Source organism: Marmota flaviventris, chromosome 7 (genome assembly GCF_047511675.1).
Source record: "Marmota flaviventris isolate mMarFla1 chromosome 7, mMarFla1.hap1, whole genome shotgun sequence".
Lineage (NCBI taxonomy): Eukaryota > Metazoa > Chordata > Mammalia > Rodentia > Sciuridae > Marmota > Marmota flaviventris.
Genome location: NC_092504.1, coordinates 80,018,546 through 80,040,628, shown reverse-complemented (window position 1 = coordinate 80,040,628; position 22,083 = coordinate 80,018,546). Strand labels below are relative to the sequence as shown.

General features: G+C 34.9%; 1 protein-coding gene across 1 annotated transcript in view; it reads left to right on the top strand.

Moving 5' to 3' along the window:
- Positions 1 to 22,083, top strand: part of LOC114092843 (bifunctional heparan sulfate N-deacetylase/N-sulfotransferase 3) — a 162,974-nt gene that overhangs the window by 115,920 nt on the left and 24,971 nt on the right. The window lies entirely within an intron of this gene.

Genomic DNA, 22,083 nt, shown 5'->3' with positions numbered 1-22,083 from the left:
GGAGCACTCTTGAGAAAATGAGTGAGCCATCTCTGAGCAAAGAATTACAAAGGAGACATGCTATCTCCAAATTTATTACTGAACTGGGGTCCTCTTTTAGCAACCTTCACTAATCATGTGTTCAACTCCTCCTTCACATTTTTACCTTAGTTTTTGACCTTAGTTGGTCCTCTTCAGAATGTCAGGATGGCCATCTTATTCAGAGGAGCTTCATTTACAAGTTAAGCCCATGTTAATGTGGGAACTGGGATCAGCAGCTGGTGAGAAGTTACCTTAGTGAGCCTGCACTATTAAAAGGAATCTTCCTTCCCAGACATAGCTAGCCATAATTCCTAGCTTCATACCAACCTCAATGGACCCTGTCAAGAGTTAGTCCCATTAAGCCTTTTCTTTGACATATTTTTTCCAAGAGCTCCTTTGCTTCTGTTTATTTTCTACAAAGAAACTACCACCCTTTGCTTTCTTATCCACTATGAAAGTAGTTTAAAGAAAACCCTAAAGTAAATTAAAGAACACTTGTGACCTTGCCATGCATTTCACTGCTCATTGCTAGTTACTGCCTAACAACTAGGACCATGGAAACCCTGGTAGATATTCTCTGCAGGAGACACACCCAGTAAATTGATGGCTGATTCACAACAGATAAAATGAAAGGATGAGAAAGATTAACTAAAGTGTTTTGTCAACAGAGGAAGACAACATATGGATATTTCACAACTTCTTTTTCAAAGTCAAATCAAAGGCCTCTAAATCCTAGGGTCTAGTTGGGGACCTTTTGAAAGGAACCTTATTCAAGAAGGATCCTGGCAAAGGGTGGTATGCTGGTCTAGTAAAGAGAGTTATATTGATGAAGCCCAACAGTGATCACTCCAAAGGTGATTATAAACAGTTTTATGGCAGTATTCAATTCAAGTAGGGATTCTCCCTTTCATCTCTTTTCTCTCCTTTACCTTCATGTTCCAAATAGTAAGGGTTCAAAAACTTTGCAAAACAACAAAATCATTTACTCAAGAAGAGACAATCTATCCTCTTTTGCATCAAATTGCAGCTTGGAAAAGAAGAAAATATTTAATATTGCAACAAAGTTGGCATTTTGATTATTACCTGAATCAGAAGATTTAAACTACTAAGTCAAGTCTGTGTTATCAACTTAAAGCTACATAAGATCGTCCATCCCTGTTCTCACCTTCACCCAAGGATAAGGGGAAAACCAGGACACTGAATATATTTTAAACGGCAGTTGGATAAAGCAATAAGGCTACTTTAATTATTATATCTCATGAATTCTGTTTAATGCTTATATTACACAATGATTTTTTTTATTAAATATTATTTTATTAAGGCATTTTATATTAATCTTTTTATGCCATAAGAATCTATTCAAATATAAAATTTTAAATGATGAACTATCTAAAATTCCTAAATGTCTTATTAATCAGAATGTTTCCTTATTAAGATTAGTGGTTATAAATCCATATTTTAAAAATCTGATTACAGCATCATTGTTTACATCTTATTAAGTGGCTGACAGCCTTATACTAGAAATAGTACAAGTGTTGGCTCTGCTGATTTCCTGTTCTTCACTTGTACTTTCATTATTAGTATTGGCTACAAACTATCATTTCCTAAAAAATTTATTAATATACTTGGATATTTTCTGATGGCTAGCTTAGTTAAAGTTAGAAAATAATATTTGTAAATTTGTGTAGCTGAACTTTCATAAACTGCTACATATCCTAATACACTGCAAGTAAAATGTTTTCTATTCCTTCGTTGGTAATCACTTTAGAATCTTCTGCATTTCAGAGCTCTCCCTTTTTCCTCAGGATTGCCTGATTACCAGAAGAGGGATTACTGGTAAACTAAAGAAGTTAATGACTCAAAGCCCCCTACTCTCATGGGCCCCAAAACAATTTATTTGCAAACACTCTGTTTTCCTTTCTATCTTTCCCTCTATCAAATATTCCTTCATGTCAGTTGGGGTTTAAGTGGAAGTTGAATGGAGGATATATTTAGTTTGGGGTCACAGTCATTTTTAAGAACACAGTTTTTTCAAAGGCAAATATTGTCCTTGAAATGTGTATGATGACCTAATGAAGAAACTTACCATAAATTATTCCATTAATTGCATTTTACAAATACATCGAGAGAAGCAGATGTATAATAAACTCTTCCTACTCCTCTTTCAGATTTTCTCTTGTATCCTTTTCTTTAATGTCTAAGATAAAAGTGAAAAATTATTATTGCCCATATAATATATGACAATATCATATGGCATGTCACTGAGATTATATCATGACCATTTATATCAAAACAATCCTATAGCTTCAGAGACCATCTGGTTGGGGGGAAAAAAAAAGTAAAGGACAAAGTGGTCTCTAGCTGACTTATTTTTCCTACTCTTCTAGTTTTTCTTATCATTGTTATTTCATACTATTTTTCCTGATGTAAGAATCAAATGAATTTTAGAGTATGTTCACACAGGTTCTGTTATGGTTAAATATGAAGTGCTACCCAAAAGCTAATGTGTGAGACAATGCAAGAATGTTTTTGAATTTGTGAAGAGGTGAAATGATCAATTTATGAGGCCTATAATCTAATCACCTGATTCATCTCCTTATATGGATTTACTAGGTGGTAACTATAGGTAGGTGGGTGTGGCTAAAGGAAGTGTGTCACTGGGGACATGACTTTGGGGTTTATATTTTGTCTTTTGTGTCCTCTCTGCTTCCTGACTGTCTTGAACCTAACAGTTCTTCTCTGCCACACCCTTCTGCCATAATGTTCTGCCTCACTTCAGGTCCAGATCTATAAAGTTGACTGAGCTATGACTATGGACTGAGTCTCTGAAACTATGGGCCAAAATAAACTTTTTCTCCTCTAAGTTTTTTTTGTCTGGTGTGTTGATCACAGTGGAACAAAAACTTAACTGAAAACACCTTCTTCAGAGTAGATAAACTAACTATGACAAGTTAGCCTTGATATAAGAATTTCAAGGCAGGTTTTCAATCTCATGTTTAACCCAATGAAATTAATTGCCTGCATCTTTCTCAGAATGCTTGGATGTTCACCATGTTGTTAGAAGCTTTTAACATGTATTATCTCATTGAATCCTCACAAGTAATTCAAAAGGAACTATTAAAACTATCATTTCCTCTTTCATAGTTTAATGAAAGATAGACCATTTATCCAACTCCCTTACCTCTCATTCACATTTGGTTTCTCACTCAACTGTGACTCATCAATTCAAATCTAAATAGTCAAAGCTAATACAACTTTGAAATAATGCATCCCAGCCAGAAGAATTATATAAAATAAAAACCAATGATGAAATTAAGAGGGCAGTTTTTCCTAAATTTAACTGTAAATTTATTGACTACGGTAAACTGCTTTTTCTTCATGGTTTGTGTCTATTCATGCACTTGGAGAACAGGGAACAAAGCCCAGGGAATTGGGATAATGTGCTGAATCTAAGCCTGGTGGTACATAGAATACTAGCCTTTAAAATGCTGTTGTGTTTGAGTGATTTCACCCACTTCTAAAATGTTTTCTTAGGAATAGTCTAATATATAAATAGAATGTCTCCAGTATTGTTTACAACAATAAAAACCTATAAATACCATAAAGGTAGCTGGAGGTACAACTCTGTGGCCAGCCATATGCCTAGCATGTGCAAGGCCCTAAGTTTGACCCCCAGAACCATAAAAAAATGAAGTAAATAAGTAATAAATACACAATACACTAAAAGGTCAACAGCAGAAAGCTTTTTATGTAAATTTTCATGATTAGATTACCATATGTATAGGTTTAAAAGCATTTTGAATTACACAGTAACATTCTAAAGATAATATTGTGACAAATTTTTTGTACCAAATTATATTATACTTTAAGATGCACAAACAAGATTTTATTTTAAAAACAATTTATATATACAACCATTTATAAAATGTTTATTATATATATATTCCATATTAAACAATTTAGAGAAAACAATATTGAGCATTTTTATCTCTTCTTAGAATGTTTTATGGTTTTATTTCACCTTGAATATGCGATTTTTAAAAGCAAAAAGACTCCATGAAATGAGATTTCAATCTGTTCAACAAACACTTATCATTAGTCTATTATACAATTAACTTACATTTAACTAGCATTTTTTAAATGAAGTATACCATAGATAAAAAAGATTATAACATGGTCACTGTGTTTGGTGAGCTCCTAGTTCACTAAGAGGAATATATAACACATCAAGACAACTATTGCAATAGCTGCTATAAGAGTGCATAAGGTAACAGTGGAGACAGAAAAAAAGAGTGATCTCCTTAAACTGGGAAAGTCTTGGATGTTAAAAATAGAAGTCAGAATTTCAGATAGATCAAATTGCATCTACAAATTCATGGATGCATTTTCTGTAAAAGAAATAAAAGTAGATGGAAAGAAGGTGCATACTAGATTATGACAGATTTCTAAAGCATTGAGGGAATAGACAGTATAGCTGCACTGTCTAGTATGGCTACTCCAAATTGATGTGTACTATAAATGTAAAATGCTACATCAAACTTTGAAGACCTAGTATTAAAAAATTTAAAACATTTCATTAATAATTTTAATACTTATTATGTACTAAGTGATAATATTATTGTAAGGCTAAATACATCACTAAAATTAATTATATATATATATAATTTAAATTTTTTAGTATAAAAGACATATATATGTTATATATATTATATATATGTGTATATATATATATATATATATATATATGTATTGGACAATACTATTCTTGAAGACCAATTATAGTACTAAAATACTAGAAAGAGGAAGACCACTCAGAAGGATTTAAAAGAAACCAGGTAAGAGGCAATAAGGGATTTATACCAGATAAGTACAAATGATGATAAAGAGGAGGAAATGAATTATAAAAGAGACAATGTTAACAAATCAGATCAGTTGAGTGAGGAGTTGATAAGTATGCAGGATAACCTTTTTTTTTTTTTCATCATATGAACAGTACTAACTTTAGGCAAAATTAAGTAATATGAAACAAAAACTGGACAAAGTGTAAAACTTCACTTAATTCAAATTTTTATTTACTGAGAATCTATTCTGTCCTCATCTTCTAGTTGGTTAGGTGCTAGGGACCTAGCAATGATGAGACAAATGATGTCCCTGCTTTCCTAGAACTTACTTAACTCTCTTAGGAACATATACAGCATTCAATTTAGCCATGTTTAAAGTGAGATGGCTATGGAACATTCAGAAGAAATGACAACTAGACATTTAGATATTTCCACATAAAATTTGAGAAGAGGATACAAATCGTAGTTTGAGATTTAGAGATCAATATGGTAATTGTACATGGAGACAGCAGGTGAAGAACAAAACCCTGATAAACATCAGCTATTTAAAGGTAATATGGATACAAACTATCAACAAATATATGAAAAAGTGTTCAACATCTCTATTAATTAGACAAGACAAAACTATTGCAATATTTCATCTCACTCCAGTCAGAATGGCAGTTATCAAGAATACAAGCAACAATAACTGTTGGCAAGGATGTGGGGGAAAAGGCACACTCGTGCATTGTTAGTAGGACTGCAAATTGGTGCAACCAATCTGGAAAACAATATGGAGATTTCTTAGAAAACTTGGAATGGAACCACCATTTGACCCAGCCATCCCACTGCTCGGTTTATACCCAAAGAACTTAAAAGCAGCATATTACAGTGACACAGTCACTTTAATGTTTACAGCTGCACAATTCACAATAGCTAAACTGTGGAACCAACCTAGATGCCCTTTAATAGATGAATGGATAAAGAAACTGTGGTATATATACACAATGCAATATTACCATTTAAAAGGAATGAAATTATGGCATTTCCAGGTGGATGGAGTTGGAGAATATCATTCTAAGTGAAATAACCTAATCCCCCCTCAAAAACAGGGGCTGAATGTTTTCTCTGATAAGTGGATGATAATCCATAATGGGGGGCATCAAAAGTGGAGGAACTTTGGATGGGACAATGTGAAGGGGGAAAGGGTCCGTGGGGGTAGGAAAGATGATGGAATCATATGGACATCACTATTCAAAGTTCTTATATGAAGACAAGAATGGTGTGACTCTTCTTTGAGTACAACCAGAGAAGTAAAAAAGTCTGTTCCATTTGTGTACAATGAATTAAAAAGCACTTATAGCTGATTAGAACTAAAAAAAAATAATAATTAATTAAAAAAATTTAAAGTAGAAGCCGAAGTCTGGTAGTTATCACCGTTCTAGTTTATCTTGTTCTTTAGTCTTACTGCATTTCAATCATTTGATTTCTTCATAATCATGTTTGAATAATTAAAATATTTATAACTAAAACATGGAAAAAATAAATAAATGTAATATGAAGAGAGATGAATCAATGAAGGAGAAGAAAGGGAGTAGAAGTAAAACATTCACAAAAACCAAAACTAGAGAAAAAAATTAAATGTGGTTGATGATGTGAATTGGTGCAGTCGGTTAATATAGACTACCAAGTGTCCATGGGATTAGGGAACTAAGAGGCTATCGCACACCTTTGGGAAACCATTTTCAGTGGAAGGGGACAAAAACCAGGTTTCAAAGGTTTGAATGGAAGCAAGGAATAAAGACAGCATCTATGTATTGTTCTTCAAAGAACTTGACTGAGGACAGTGGCTAGAAAAGACAAAAACTCAAGAGTGAACCTAAGGTGAGAGAGATTCAGAAATTTTTTTCAGCTATTAGGGAAGGATCCTTCCTTAGTGAGGAATCCTGTTAATAAAAAGTATTGAAAATAGAGGGAAGCAGAGGAATAAGTGATCAGTAAGATCTTGTGGGAATTGAAAGTAGAAGGCATGAAAGCTTTTGGAAATATAGTAGCCTTGAATATGAAATTGTACAGCTTTACTTGAGGGTACTGGCAAAGCCAAATGTATATGCAGAGGGTAAGAGACTTGACAAAGTTACTGCCTAATGACATTTACTCCCTGTCAATTTTAGAACGAGCAGCTAAAGAGAATGGAGATTAGCCAAGGCCTCAAAAGAGGGATGAAAATTTGAAATATCTGCTAAAGGAAATTCAACAGTGAGGTGACAAAAAATAATATAAAGAAAATCTAATACTATTGAGGGTTCAATTGAGATCAGGGATCACATGCTTCTATGATAAGAATAGCTCCTATTGTGTGTTTTTCTCTAGATGTACTGAGCAATCCCTATGTAGGGTTGAAATAATTATCTGGGAAAGTTGATCCAAAGCCTCAGATTCACAAGGCACTGACAACAGAAAGGTGATTTAGGAATCTGAAGATCATTGTAAGAGGGATATTCTTATCATTGACCGTAGCCTCTTGCCTGGTAGAGGAAGTGATCTGAAGACAGATGCAAGAAAAAATGGAGAATTAAGAGACTGGAGATTTATACTGAAAAGGTCTAGGAAGAAAGATAAAAGAAAGCTATAAAATGAAGGATGATATTTCTCCAAAATAACAATAACATAACAAAAGCAATAAATAGCAATTGTGTATTAAGCAATCATGTGACAGGCAGGGCTTGAAATGTTTTATTTTGCATATTGTTGTCATGATGACCCTATCAGGTAGTTATTATTGTTAGATTTTTTTTTCTTTTCAAATAAGTACTGAAAGTTGAAATAACTTTTAAGGATTACAGAGCCAATAAATGGCAGAAAACACCTTTTTTTTCCTGTTTTACTGTGAAGGCCAAAGTCAAAGACAAAAGGATAATAGTTTATTTATTTTGGCAGGGGGCTACCAGGGATTGAATTTAGGGACACTGACAACTGAGCCACATCTGCAGTCCTATTTTGTATTTTATTTAGAGACATCTACTTTAACTTTATCCCCATTCACTCCATACTCCTTTCCCTGAACTCTGCCTTCCAAGTCTTCGTTTATTTTCTCCCCACCCACTTCCCTCTTTTTTCTGTTAAATCCCATTCCTTTGTAAATAAACTATATCATGCCTTGCATGGTGGTGCATGCCTGTAATCCCAGAGGCTCCAGAGTCTGAGGCAAGAGTTCACAGCCAGCCTCAGCAAAAGTGAGGCGTTAAGTTACTTAACTTCCTTCTACTCTACTAGCATTCCTTTCACTCAGTTTTAAATTTATTATCATTGGTAATTTATAAGTAGCAGAAAAGAAGAACTTACTATGGTATATTTATACATGCCCACAGCTAATTTTGTCAAATTCATTCTTCATTTACTTCCCTTTCATATCCCTCTTCCCCACTTCTTGATCTCTTCCTGCTCCTCTCATCTTCCCTATATCTGTATAATATCCAAGCTCTTTATTTTGCTCTATCAGAAGGTGGAAGCATATGAGAGAAAACATTCAATTGTTGATTTTCTTAATCTGGCTAATTTCACTCAGCATGATGCTCTCCAGTTTCATCCATTTAATGGAAAATGCCATCAATTAATTCTTCTTTATGGCTGATTAAAACTCCATTGTGTATATATGTTATATTTTCTTAACCTTTTAATCTATTGAAAGGCATCTAGGCTGGTTCCATAGCTCAGCTCTTGTGAATTGTCCTGCTATAAACATTAATGTGGCTATATCATTATACTATGCTGGTTTTTGTTCTTTTGGATAAATAGTAAGGAGTGGGATAGGTGGGACATATGGTTTTTCCATTCCTAGATTTTTGTGTAATCTCCATATTGTTTTACCAGAGTCTTTGCGCTAATCCTCAAATTATATTGTGGTGCCATCATCATTAGGACAGCTACAGATGATTCTGTAAAATGAAAATAGCAGGGATTTGATCTAAGTAGCATGAAGATGAATAATAATAAAACAACTTTTTATATCTATTTCCTCTACTGTCCTCCATCTTCTCAAAAGAAAAAGAATAATTATGGCATTGTCAATTGCTTTTGCACTACAACCTATGTTTTGTTTCTTAATCTTCTTGGTACCAATGCATGCATCCCCTATACCTGGAACTTAACAGAATCTCAGGGTTGAGGTTGGAAAGCATAGATTCCCTTATCCTTATCTTAGCTACAGGTTTACAAGTAGTATATATTTTTTTTAATAAATGGTAATGTATATAGTATTTACCATTTACCTTGTGCTTTTTGTTTTTATGAAAAACAAGTACCTTGTTTTTTACTTATGTATATACAAACAAGGTCAAACTTTTTAAAAACATTTTTATTAGTGCTCCATAGTTACAGATAGTGGAGTGCATTTTGAAATACTTATACATGAATATAATATAATATAATATAATATAATATAATATAATATAATATAATATAATATAATATAATATAATTTATTACAATCCCCATTACTTAGCTGGTGTAGTGACACATGCCTGAAATTCAGTGGGGTTGGGCGCACTGAGGCAGGAGCATCACAAGTTCAAAGCCACCCTCAGCAATTTAGTGAGGCCCTGCCTCTAAATGAAAAATATAAAAAAGGACTGGGGATATAGCTCAATGGTTAAGTACCCCTGGGTTCAATCTCCATTGCTTCCACTTTCTCTTCCTTCCTTCCTCCTCCAACTTCCCTTCATCTACTGTCTTTCTTTGTACTTTACCTTTCTTTCTTTCCTTCCTTCCTTCCTTCCTCCCCCTCTCTATTTATCTCTCTTTCTCTCTTTCTTTCTTTCTTTCCTTCCTTCCTTCCTTCCTCCCCCTCTCCCTTTCTCTCTCTCTTTCTTTCCTTCTTTCTTTCTTTTTCTTTCTTTCTTCCTTCCTTCTTTTCCTCCCTTCCTTCCTTCCTCCCCTCTCCCTTTCTCTCTCTCTTTCTTTCTCTCTCTTTCTTTCTTTATTTCTCTCTTTCTCTCTTCCTCTCTCTTTCTTTCTCTCTCTTTCTCTCTCTTTCTTTATTTCTCTCTGTCTCTCTTTCTTTCTCTCTTTTCCTCTCTCTATTTCTTTCTTTCTCTCTCTCTTTCTCTCCTCTCTCTTTCTCTCTCTCTCTTTCTTTCCCTCCTTCTCTCTCTCTCTCTCTCTCTCTCTCTCTCTCTCTCTCTTTCTTTCTTTCGTTTGTACCTAATAGATGAATGTACAATTCATTGTGATGTATTCATACATGCACATGGCACAATTTGGTCAGTTTCATTTCAGTTCATCTACTTTCCCATGCCTCTTTCCTCCCCTTCAAGTCCCTTCCTCAGCTCCACTGTTCTCCTTTAATTAATTCTAATTTTTCTCTAGCTTTACTGCAAATGAGAGATAATATTCAAATTTTTGAGTTAGACCTTCGTATCTTTCAACATGATGGTCTGTAGTTCCATTCATTTACCAGAAGATGGAACAATTCCATTTTTTATAACTGAGAAATCCTCCATTGTTTATATACACATTTTCAATATTCCTTCATCTGTTGATAAGTGCCTGGATTGGTTCCATAATGTGGCTGAATTATGCTGCTATAAACCTTGTATGCATGTATCCCTATAGTATGCTGATTTGAGTACTTTTTGATTAACAGCAAGGAGTGGGAAATCTGGATTATATGGTGGTTTCATTCTTAGTCTTTTGAGGAGTCTCCATATGCTTTCCAAAGTGATTGAACTAATTTCTAGTCCTACCAACAATGTATGAATGTACCTTCTCCCATACATCCTCACCAGCATTTATAATTATTTGTATTCTTTATGATTGCCATTCTTACTGGAGTGAGATAAAATCACAATGTCACTTAGATTAGCATTTCCCTATTGCTAAGGATGTTCAATACTTTTCACATATCTGCTGGTCATTTTTTTTTATTTTTCCTTTTGAAAAATGTTTGTTTAATTCATTTGCCTTTTATTGATTGGGTTATTTGAGTTACATTTGTTTTATATGTATGTATTACATTTTGTTGTTGAGTTCTTTATATATTCTGGATAATAATGCTCTATCTGAAGAGTAGCTGGCAAAGATTTTCTCTCATTCTGTGTGTTCTCTCTTTGTGCTCTTAATTGTTTCATTTGTTGTGCAGAAACTTTTTTAACTTGATGCCATCCCATCTATATATTTTTGGTTTTATTTCTTGAGCTTGTTAATGTCATGTGTTGATATTAATGTTGAGTATTGTTAATGCAGTTGGTGCCGGGAATAATGTGTTAGAATTTTGACTCTATGTTCTCTTGTAGCATTTTCTTTTTTTTTACAGTGAGAACAAACCTTTTTATTAATATATTGAGATAAACTACAGAGACTAAAAGACAAAAAATTCATCATAAATCATTCAGTAGAACATTCATTAAAAATCAAATGCATTTTAACAGTTCTCACACAGAAAATTTTATTTTATATAAGTCTGATATAACATTAAATATTTTACAAATCAGACATTTCATCTTTAAACCTAATTATATAATCTTGAATGCACTACAAATAAAGTAATATCTCCTTTACCAGTTTCACATCACTCAACTTACATAAGGCTTCCATTAAAAATTCCATCATACCTTGAAAATTACCTGTAGCTTTTTAAAACAAACTAAAACTAAACTTTAAATAAGAAAGTCTTATGTAGCAATCTAAAAATCAAAACAAAGCAAAAAAAGGTAAGAAGCATTTCTTAATATAAATTACAAAATATCAATTACATTTCTTATCATTATTATAGTCATCCAATCTCACAAACAATTCATTTTCAAAGCAATGATTAAAATACTTCAAAGTCACTGAAAATGTTTACTATTTTAATGGTGCTCTTAAATGACTAAGTAGAATATCAGAACATATAGAATCTTGTGAAGTAAATGAGACCCGTATTCATGCCAGGTGTCATCTGCTATGCAGTTACTAGACATCTTGGCAACTAATCATCCCAATTTTTAATCACTTACTAAATTAAGATACTTTAAGAAACACTTCTTACCTTTATATATTTCCAGATTGCTAGATTTAGAAAGATACAATTATATTTGAAGTATGGGCCTTACAGTAGGAATTTGCATTAAAATATGAAAAATGATCAACTGAAAGAATTTACACCAATGAAATTCTGTGGACTGATTTTCAAATTTAGAAATATGAATATCCACTGCTAATGGAAGCCCTGCTATGTGCAAATGTAGTGTGGTATATATATTATTAAACAATCACACATCTGAGGTATTAGCTGGGAGAAAATATATATACACTTATACAGGTACACATCCACAGAATATTCACAAATCTATTGGCCCCAACACCAGCAGATAATCAAATTAAATGAAAAGGAATCACATACCAACAAGGAAAAGGAATTTATTTTTAAAAATGTGGTTACATAATCCTTAATATAAGGAGTATGTTTTGAGGAATTATCTATTTAATAGTCATGAACCAAAAAGGAAGCCTAAATTCTAGGACTGTGTTGCCTGCCAGATTATTAAAGGGGCATGCAAGAATGAAAAGCCTCATTTTAGCCATAACTGAAAATCTGAATTCGGGAAAATTTGAAAGTTATTGCCAGACTACTCCTTTCTCTTTCATTAATTGACAGAGAATTTTATGTATTTTTGATGAGGCAGTAGCCCAACACAGCCAAAAGACAAGGTTTTCAGCTATTTAGTGAAGATTAAAATTCAGATTTGTTATTCATTTCACTAGTTGTTCAGATGAGAAAAAATGTTATGAATTCCCTTTCAGTTTGCTTCACTTGGATGAAGATGGGTAAGTAATACAGGTAGTAGTGAACCCAAGCTTCACATGCAGAAGCTAAGTAAATGTACACATTCTTCTCTTTTTAACCATTTGGTCCTTTGTAATAATACTCGTTTAACTGGAAAGATGGTTCCTTTGGTCCTCAGGTCATTGAGAAATATTTCATTGCCTTCACAAGGTATGAGATTTTTTTAAAATCAAACATAAGAATACAATAAGTAATATTAAATATCTGCAATTTAAATCATTACAGATCATCAGAAGGGAAATCAAATAATCATTTCTTTTTATTTTACATACCAGTGTAAAAGATTTAACAGGAAGAAAAATTAATCATGAAAGTGCAATTAAAGGTAAGGACTAGCATTCCATATTCCTGTTCCCGTGAACACCTGAGCTGACACAAAAGCAGAGTCCTTTAATGCGTTGTTATCATAAAATGCCTTAAAGATTTTACTTTTCTCTACAAAACCTTTATAAATCATAAAGAAACATGTAACAATTATGAAACAAATAATTAAGAATTCCAATATAATCTGTTCCCCAAATCAGTTATATTCACTTAGATTATTAGATAAATAACTTGAAATTTCTCATTATTGAGAATTCAGTTGTCTTATTTGATCAAAGTAAGTTCTAAAACTTACAAATGACTAAAGACTAGCACCGATCTATCTGGGAACTAAGGAAGCCAAAAAGAAGAGGAAAGATACTATTTCCTTTTCCTCAAACCCTCACAAGGACAGTAGTGCATAAAAAGGGATAAACAATGTAAAGAATAAAAACAACTGCTGCCAAACTTCCAAAATATCAGCTAAAGAAGCTAGTTAATAAGCAAAATTAAAGGGCTTTTAGGTGGTCTTTAAAATGATTAAATCAAATTATTTTAAAGCTCTAGCTAAAAATAAGATGGCAGAATACTGGGGGTTTTATCATAAAGGAATAAGAAATATGAAAATCTGAAATCTCAAGATATCTAAAATCTTGCTTTTAAAGATTAACCCCAAAATTTAAGTACTTATTAGGTCTTTATACCATGATATAGGTAACATTAGGGACTCAATCTTTCTTAAATACCTTATATGTGGCTTAAATTGTCAGGCACTCTATAATCATTTTCCACAGTTGATTTGAAAATTTAATTTTCAAACACATTTCCCCTAACAGATTATCAAATAGAATGTAGCAATAAACCTGAAATATAATACTGTCTGAAAGTCATGTATAACTTTATGATGTAAAACTTAATTTGATAACTTCACCTATCCCCTCAAAGCAGGGATTTAAGGAAATAAATCAGTCAATGCCACAGTCTGGCTGGGCACAAAATCACGAGCCACTCAAGCAGGAACAAAGTTTATTTTTTGAAACTGCCGCCAATGTCCGGTACCGCCCGGGAAGATTTTTTCCACACATGCGGCCTCCTCTCGGACCTCCGAGAGAGCTCCTCCCCCGGAACTCCCTCGTACTGTACTTCCCCAACCAATGGGAACTCTCCAGGAGTCCCGTAGCCGGCCTAGGTGAACAGCAGGAGTCCAATATCCATATGAATGCAAATCTTAACATAATCATATCATCTCAATGGCTAGCTGGCGTCACCTTTCGACCAAAAATGCCATGCATCATATACTTGGCTCTTAGCATCTCCCCCCTTCTGTTTAAGTAACAAGCAATCTGGCTAGGGACCGTGCCTGTTAGGTTTGTCCAATTCAACATATGGTTCTTACCCGTCATCGGAAAACTGACTTTTAGGCGTCAGCCTCCTGTCTTAGGTTGATACCACTGCAATTGGATCATACCCGTCACTGACTACCGGTCCAGCATATAGCCATACTTGTGGATAGGCCTATGTACCAGTGGGGGGGTGAGGTTCTTTGCCTCACCTCTGTTGGCCCCCAAAATTGGCCTTGGTGCTGGTGGGGGGGGTGAGGTTCTTTACCTCACCTCTGTTGGCCCCCAAAATTAGACCATCACTAGTAGAAGGGAGGAGGATACAGAAATGTCATGACACCAAGTCAATTAACGGCTCCTAGGAAAAATTACATCACTGGTGACACATCAGCAAAGATACGCTAGCACTACCATAATTCGCTGCATCAACAAATAGATCACAAAGCATACAAGTGATACATAGTCCAGGCAAGTTCTGTAAGCAGTTCAAAGTAGAGGAATCTATCAATATGTCCATATCCTCCCAAAATAAAGCATACAAGTGATACATAGTCCAGGCAAGTTCTGTAAGCGGTTCAAAGCAGAGGAATCTATCAATATGTCCATATCCTTCCAAAATAAATCGACTCATTGATTGAGCATTACTTGTTGAGTTATAAATCATTGATGTATCAGCTTACACGGTTTGTTGTGATAACTCTCGAAGAAGTTGTAGTTTGATTTTATCTTTGTCTTCACCGGCACTGGGATGAAAATAGGAATTTTGACAATGATGCTAAAAAAAAAAATGTAACATTTCAACAGGTACTAAGAAAACAATATTTAGAACAATTTACATTATCCTGAACAGAATTATTAAATATAATGAAAAGGAAAGGTGAAAGTAAACAAACAGATTTTTTAACCTTCTATTTGTTCATATATTAGAACAATCCTCAACAGCTGTTTACCCAAATTAAATTAAACTATTAAAATCACGTGAATAATAAAAAAAAAAAATTTTTGGATCCATGTGCATGAGCGCCCCTCATATGTGAAATATGGACATACGCACATACAGACATACAACACAAAACAGAAGTGTGCACACGTAACATATAACACATAAGACAATAGTAAAGGCCTTGTAGCTTTACCTAGGTGAAATCTCCATTGCAATGTTCAAAAACTCCACAGTCAAAATATAAAACTGATCAGAAAAAACATTAACCTAGGTCTGTATGAGCTCAAAAATAAAATAGAACTTTATGATGTGGGAAAAAGCAATAATAAAATAGATATTGAAAAAAACATCCTGGTTAATCACTGTCACAGATGTAAGAATAGCCAAGCTGGAGATCTGGATATCAGCTGTTATGGATTTGAGTGGAATCATCTTCTTTTTGGTCTGTAGGAGCTGTTTTAGTTAGTCTCTCTGGAATCCAAATCGGCTGCTGTTCTTCCTGTGGAAAAACACAAACAGAGCCCCGACTCCAGACTATCACTGGGTCAGGACCTTTCCATTGTCCTGTTGGAATATCTTTCCAAAGTACCTTAGGCTTATGTACATTTTTTGGATACAAATGTCTTTCCGCAGCACTAAGCCCTGATGAATCCAAATTTAAAAAGTTTAGAGTAAAAAGGGTTATTTTAAGTTTATCTTTGGGGGATATATACCCCTTTCCAATTCCCTCCTTTTGTTTTAATAAGTACATTTTAATAGTTTGATGAGCTCTTTCAACTATGCCTTGTCCTTGTGGATTGTATGGAATTCCTGTTATGTGAGTAATGCCAAATGATGAGCAAAATTGTTTAAAAGAGGTGGACGTATAACCAGGACCATTATCGGTTTTTAACTGTTTTGGAACGCCCACAGTGGCAAAATTTTGTAAGCAATGAGCTATAACATCTTTAGTTTTTTCTCCAGCATGAAGGGAGCCCATCAGAAATCCGGAAGAAGTATCAACTGTAACATGTAAATATTTTAATTTTCCAAATTCTGGCAAGTGTGTGACATCCATCTGCCAAATATGGTTAGGTATCAGTCCTCTAGGATTGACTCCAAGATTAACTTGTGGTAAAAATGTCACACAATTTTGACATTGTTTTATTATATGTCGGGCTTGTTCTTTAGTTATTTTAAAATGCTTTTGTAAAGTATTAGCATTGACATGGAACCTTTTATGAAAATTTATAGCTTCTTCTATTGTGGAGAAAATATGTATGTCATGTGTAGTTTTATCTGCTAACTCATTGCCCAAACTAAGGGCTCCAGGCAATCCTGTATGTGCCCTGATATGTCCTATAAAGAATGGATCTTTTCTGTCCCAGATTAGACTTTGTATAGTAGAAAACAAAGAGAAAACAGTAGAAGAAGGGGAAATCCTACCAGCATCTTCAAGGGATACTATAGCATTAACTACATACTGACTATCAGAAAATAAATTAAATACGGAATTTTTAAACATCATAAAAGCTTGTAATACTGCATTAAGCTCTACCTTTTGAGCTGATTGTTTGGGTACTAAAAATGTAAAAGTTTGATCAGGGGTAACTACTGCTGCTGTACCATTATTTGACCCATCAGTGAATATATTTGGAGCATTCATGATAGGGTTTTTTTTTTTTTGTCATCTTTGGAAAAACTACAGGATGTTTAGACCAAAAAGACAACAAAGGATTAGACGGTAAGTGATTATCAAATGAAACATTAGATTTACACATGATTATTGCTCAAGTATTTAACTCATTAGCTAACTCATCAATTTGATCTATAGTATATGGAGTAATAATTTTATTGGGAGAAATCCCAAACACTCCCTTGGCTGCTTTTATTCCTTTGAGTATTAATTGTCCTACAGCCTCAGGATACCTAGTAAGAATAGTATTAGGAGAATAAGATAAATGTATCCACAATAATGGACCTTCTTGCCAGAATACTCCTGTAGGTATATTTTTTGTTGGCAGTACAATAAATAATAAAGGCAAACTTATATCAATTCTATCCAAATGCATATTTTCCATATATGTTTCAATGATTTTTAATGCCTTTCTTGCTTCAGGCGTCAACATGTGGGGTGAATTTGGATCTGATGGACCTTTTAGAATATCAAATAAAGGTCCCAACTCTCCTGTTGGTATGCCTAGATAAGGCCTTATCCAATTTATGTCTCCTAATAACTTTTGAAAGTCGTTAAGTGATTTGAGTTGATCTACTCGTATTTGAATTTTGGGTGGACGGACCATGGTTGAGGATAATAAAACCCCTAAATAATTAATTGGAAGATTTAATTGTACTTTATCTATTGCTATCTCTAGATTATAATTTTTTAATAAATTTGTAAGTGTGGCATAACATTCTAGCAATGTGTTTTTATCTTTATGTGCCAATAACACATCATCCATATAGTGAAATATTTGTAGTTCAGGATTTTGATTTCTAAGTGGCTGGATTGCTTTGTTAACATAAATTTGACACATAGTTGGACTATTAGCCATCCCTTGAGGGAGTACTTTCCATTCATATCTCTGATCAGGACCTTCATGATTTAGTGCAGGGATAGTAAATGCAAAATGTGGACTATCCTCGGGATGAATTGGAATTGAAAAAAAAACAATCTTTAATATCTATAGCTAAAACATACCAGGTTTTTGGTAAAGCAGACAATTGGGGAATCCCTGATTGAGCAGGTCCCATAATAACCATCTCATTATTAATGGCTCTTAAATCTTGTAATAATCTCCATTTACCAGATTTCTTTTTAATGACAAAAATGGGAGTATTATGGGGAGATACGGAAGGTTGTATATGTCCCTCCGCTAATTGTTGTTTGACCAGGTCATGGGCTATTTGTATCTTTTCTTTAGTCAGGGGCCACTGAGGAACCCACACTGGTCTTTCTGATTTCCAAGTAATTTTGATTGTCTCAGTGGCCCTTTCTGAAAACCCAATCCATGTCTATTTGTTTTTTGATCTATTTGAATTGGTGCTGTCATACCTTGTTCTTGTTCTCTTAATCTTTCTTCTTTCCTAAAGCCTTGTCTAGCCCTAGTAGTGGGCGCATTAGGATTGATGTTATTTGTTAATGTCAAACCTAATTGATCTAGGACATCTCGTCCCCATAAATTTATAGGAAGATGATCCAATACATAGGGCTGTATAGTTCCTTCACATCCTTCAGGATCCTTCCAATCTAATACCATTGCACTTCTATGGGGATTAGTTGCCACTCCTAGGCCTCGAAGCGTTTTAGTGGCTTGTTGTAATGGCCAATGTTTCGGCCATTCTTGATGAGATATGATGCTAAGGTCTGCACCTGTATCAAGTAGCCCATTAAAGTCATGTCCTTGAATATTTAGTTTTAGCATTGGGCGAGAATCTAGATTTAAATACAGCATAGCCCAATCTACACCTGTGGAGCCTAATCCCCTGGAACCTCTTTCTACAGTACGACTGGAAAATTTATCATGTAGGCTGGGTATTATTAATAACTGTGCTATTCTATCTCCTGGTGAAATTACTGATATACCTCTTGGAGAACTAGCTATAATTTTTATTTCACCTTCATAATCGGGATCAATTACCCCAGGACTTATCATAAGTCCTTTTAGTGTTGAAGAACTGCGTCCCAATAATAAGCCTACTGTTCCTTGGGGAAGAGGTCCTTTTACTCCTGTGGGAATGATTTGAACTCCCATCTCTGGAGTTAGTACTGCTCTGGCAGAGGCGCAGATGTCCAACCCTGCGCTCCCTCTAGTTTGTCTGATGAGGGATTTAATGGATAATGCGTCCTGGGCACTACCTTGATGGTGTTGCTGGGTTCCTCCACTGCCCCATATATTTGTGGTTTGGGGCCCCGGAGCATTGGGCCCTCCAGTCCGTTTTTTGGCAATGGAGCCTGATGTCTTTCTCCACGATATCGTGGGTAAACACTTGGTCCTTGTCTGTTTTTTGATAACGGAATACCTTCTATGGTGGTTTGAGAACGGCATTCATTAGCCCAATGTTTCCCTCTACGGCATCGTGGGCAAATACCCGGTATTCTATTCCTTTGATACCTAGCCTTGTTAAACCCTCCTCCTATGGGGCAACTCCTTTTAAAATGTCCTGTTTGATCACAATTATAGCATGTTTTTGGCCTGGCATCTAAAGCCTGTTGTACTGCTGCTAAGACTTGCCCTTGTTCATTAATGTCTCTACATAATTTAATATATGTGTTTAAATCTTCATGTTTCCATGGTCTGATGACCTCTCTGCAGCAACGATTTGCTTGGTCATAAGCCAGTTGTTTTATAAATGGCATTGCCTGTTCTGTATCTCCAAATACTCTAGATGCTGTCTGAATAAGCCTATCTACAAATTCAGCGTAAGGTTCATTAGCTCCTTGTATTACCTTAGATAATTGTCCTTGTAAATCTCCATGCCCCTGTAAAGTTTTCCATGCCCTAACTGCGTCTGCAGCAATTTGTGCGTATACGCCAGGATCATATTCAATTTGTTGCCGTTGACCCTCATAAGGTCCTTTTCCTAATAACATCTCTAGATTTCTTTGAGGGTAACTGGCTGTTGCATTTCGCCTAGCTGTCTCCATGCAAAATTCCTCATTGGCAACCTTCCATAACAAATATTGTCCTCCATTTAGCACAGATCGACACATGTTAGCCCAATCTGCTGGCGTCATGTCTAAGTTGGTAATGGATTCGACCATGCTCACAGTGAAGGGTGCTTGCGGCCCGTAGGTTGTTACAGCCTCCTTTAATTGCTTCACTGTTTTGAAATCTAAAGCACGGTGAATTCGTTGCCCTCCTGCCTGCTCAAGTACAGGGCATGCTAATCTTTGGGGTCCTGCCTCAGGATTCCGTCCATCAACTACGGGAGTTGAGGGCCGCTCAGCTGTAGATGGAGCTGTTGGTTGAATTACGCCCTCTGGTGATAGAACGGGGTTAGTAGCAGCCTCCTGTTGTAATTCCCCGCCTGATGGTTGTTTTTCCTCTAAGCTTTCTTTCTTCAAATCTTCCTCTGTCTGACTAGCTTGAGAGACCTTCTCTTTCGCTTGACCTAACATGTTTTCTACCATAGTCTGGACCTCTAACAATTTACTTAACAGTCTTTCGGTTTGTTTTTTACTAGTTTCTAATCTACTATAAAGGTAACGCAACCCAATAAGATAGCATAAAACAAAACCGAAACAGAATGAAACAAAAACCGAACAAAGAATAGTTGTATCAATTTTCTCTTTCTCAGGGCCGAACAACTTCAAACCTTGAGCCAACCAATTTTCCCAGTTTGCCTGAGAAAATTCTAGGGATAGGCAGCTTGAAACAAAAACAAGATAAATCAAAACGAGAACACATTGTTTTTTGAAATGGTCACCCATTTTGTTGCCTTCCCTCAGGGGCGAGCAATTTTACTCACCTCCAAACTTCAGGCGTTCCCCGTGCGGGCCACCAGTTGCCGCAGTTTGGCTGGGCACAAAATCACGAGCCACTCAAGCAGGAACAAAGTTTATTTTTTGAAACTGCCGCCAATGTCCGGTACCGCCCGGGAAGATTTTTTCCACACACGCGGCCTCCTCTCGGACCTCCGAGAGAGCTCCTCCCCCGGAACTCCCTCGTACTGTACTTCCCCAACCAATGGGAACTCTCCAGGAGTCCCGTAGCCGGCCTAGGTGAACAGCAGGAGTCCAATATCCATATGAATGCAAATCTTAACATAATCATATCATCTCAATGGCTAGCTGGCGTCACCTTTCGACCAAAAATGCCATGCATCATATACTTGGCTCTTAGCAAGTCAATAAGAAGTATCAATTACAACAGTGTAAATTTTACATTAACACTGGAAAAATAAAGGTGAAATTTTTTTCATTAAAATTTTTATAAATTTCTGATACATATGAGCTTTCAAAGGTACTTAGGATGAATTTTTTTCTTTACTCATTCTACATGCTCAAAAAATACTTAAAATTATATATATATATTTAAAGCACTTTTTTTTTTTTTAAAGGTCACATCTTTTAAGCAAGTTGGGTAAGTTGTCCAGGTTTCCTAGGACAGCATGTTTAGTTTAATGTACTGATTTAATTAGGCATTATCTACTGATTCACCTGGAAAAGGGGAAACAAGAACATTTTTAAGAGAATATCATTTTAGTGGTTTTATTTAACAAACGTCATAAATCAAACATACCCAGAAGAAAGAAATCCTTAAATAAAAGAACAAAGCCACTCATTCTAGTATTCTCTCACTCACAAAAAAAAACTACCCAAAACTGTTCATGTTCCCTTAACTGAGTACGAAAAAGCATCAAAATATTATACCTGTTAAACATAGAAGACTAGAAATCAAAATAGTTTCATTTTCAATATATAGGCACCCAAAACTTCAATTTCCAGCTGTTTTTTCTCTAACTTGTATTATGGATTTAATTACAAGGAGCTTATTCCTACATAATTAATTACTCAATGGTTAGAGTAGATTTTAGCTCAGAATTTCTTAAGGATGATTTGCTATAAATCACTATTCTACCTGCTACTGTATTTCTGCCCACTGTTGCATGTGGCCATAAAGATCATGCTCTGATCAAATAAGTGAATTGTGATCTACTTACATGTTTCAGAGTTGGCAATAGGGTTAAAAGGCACAAGGCTATAATTTGGTAGTAATTTTTCTTACTACTTATTTGTAGAATTCATTGACTTTTGGATCCTGCATTTTTAAATGATTACTAAGAAACTTAAGTTTCCAAAGGGGGAAAATTAGGTGAGTTCTCTCCATAAATTTTAGCAGCCTTCAA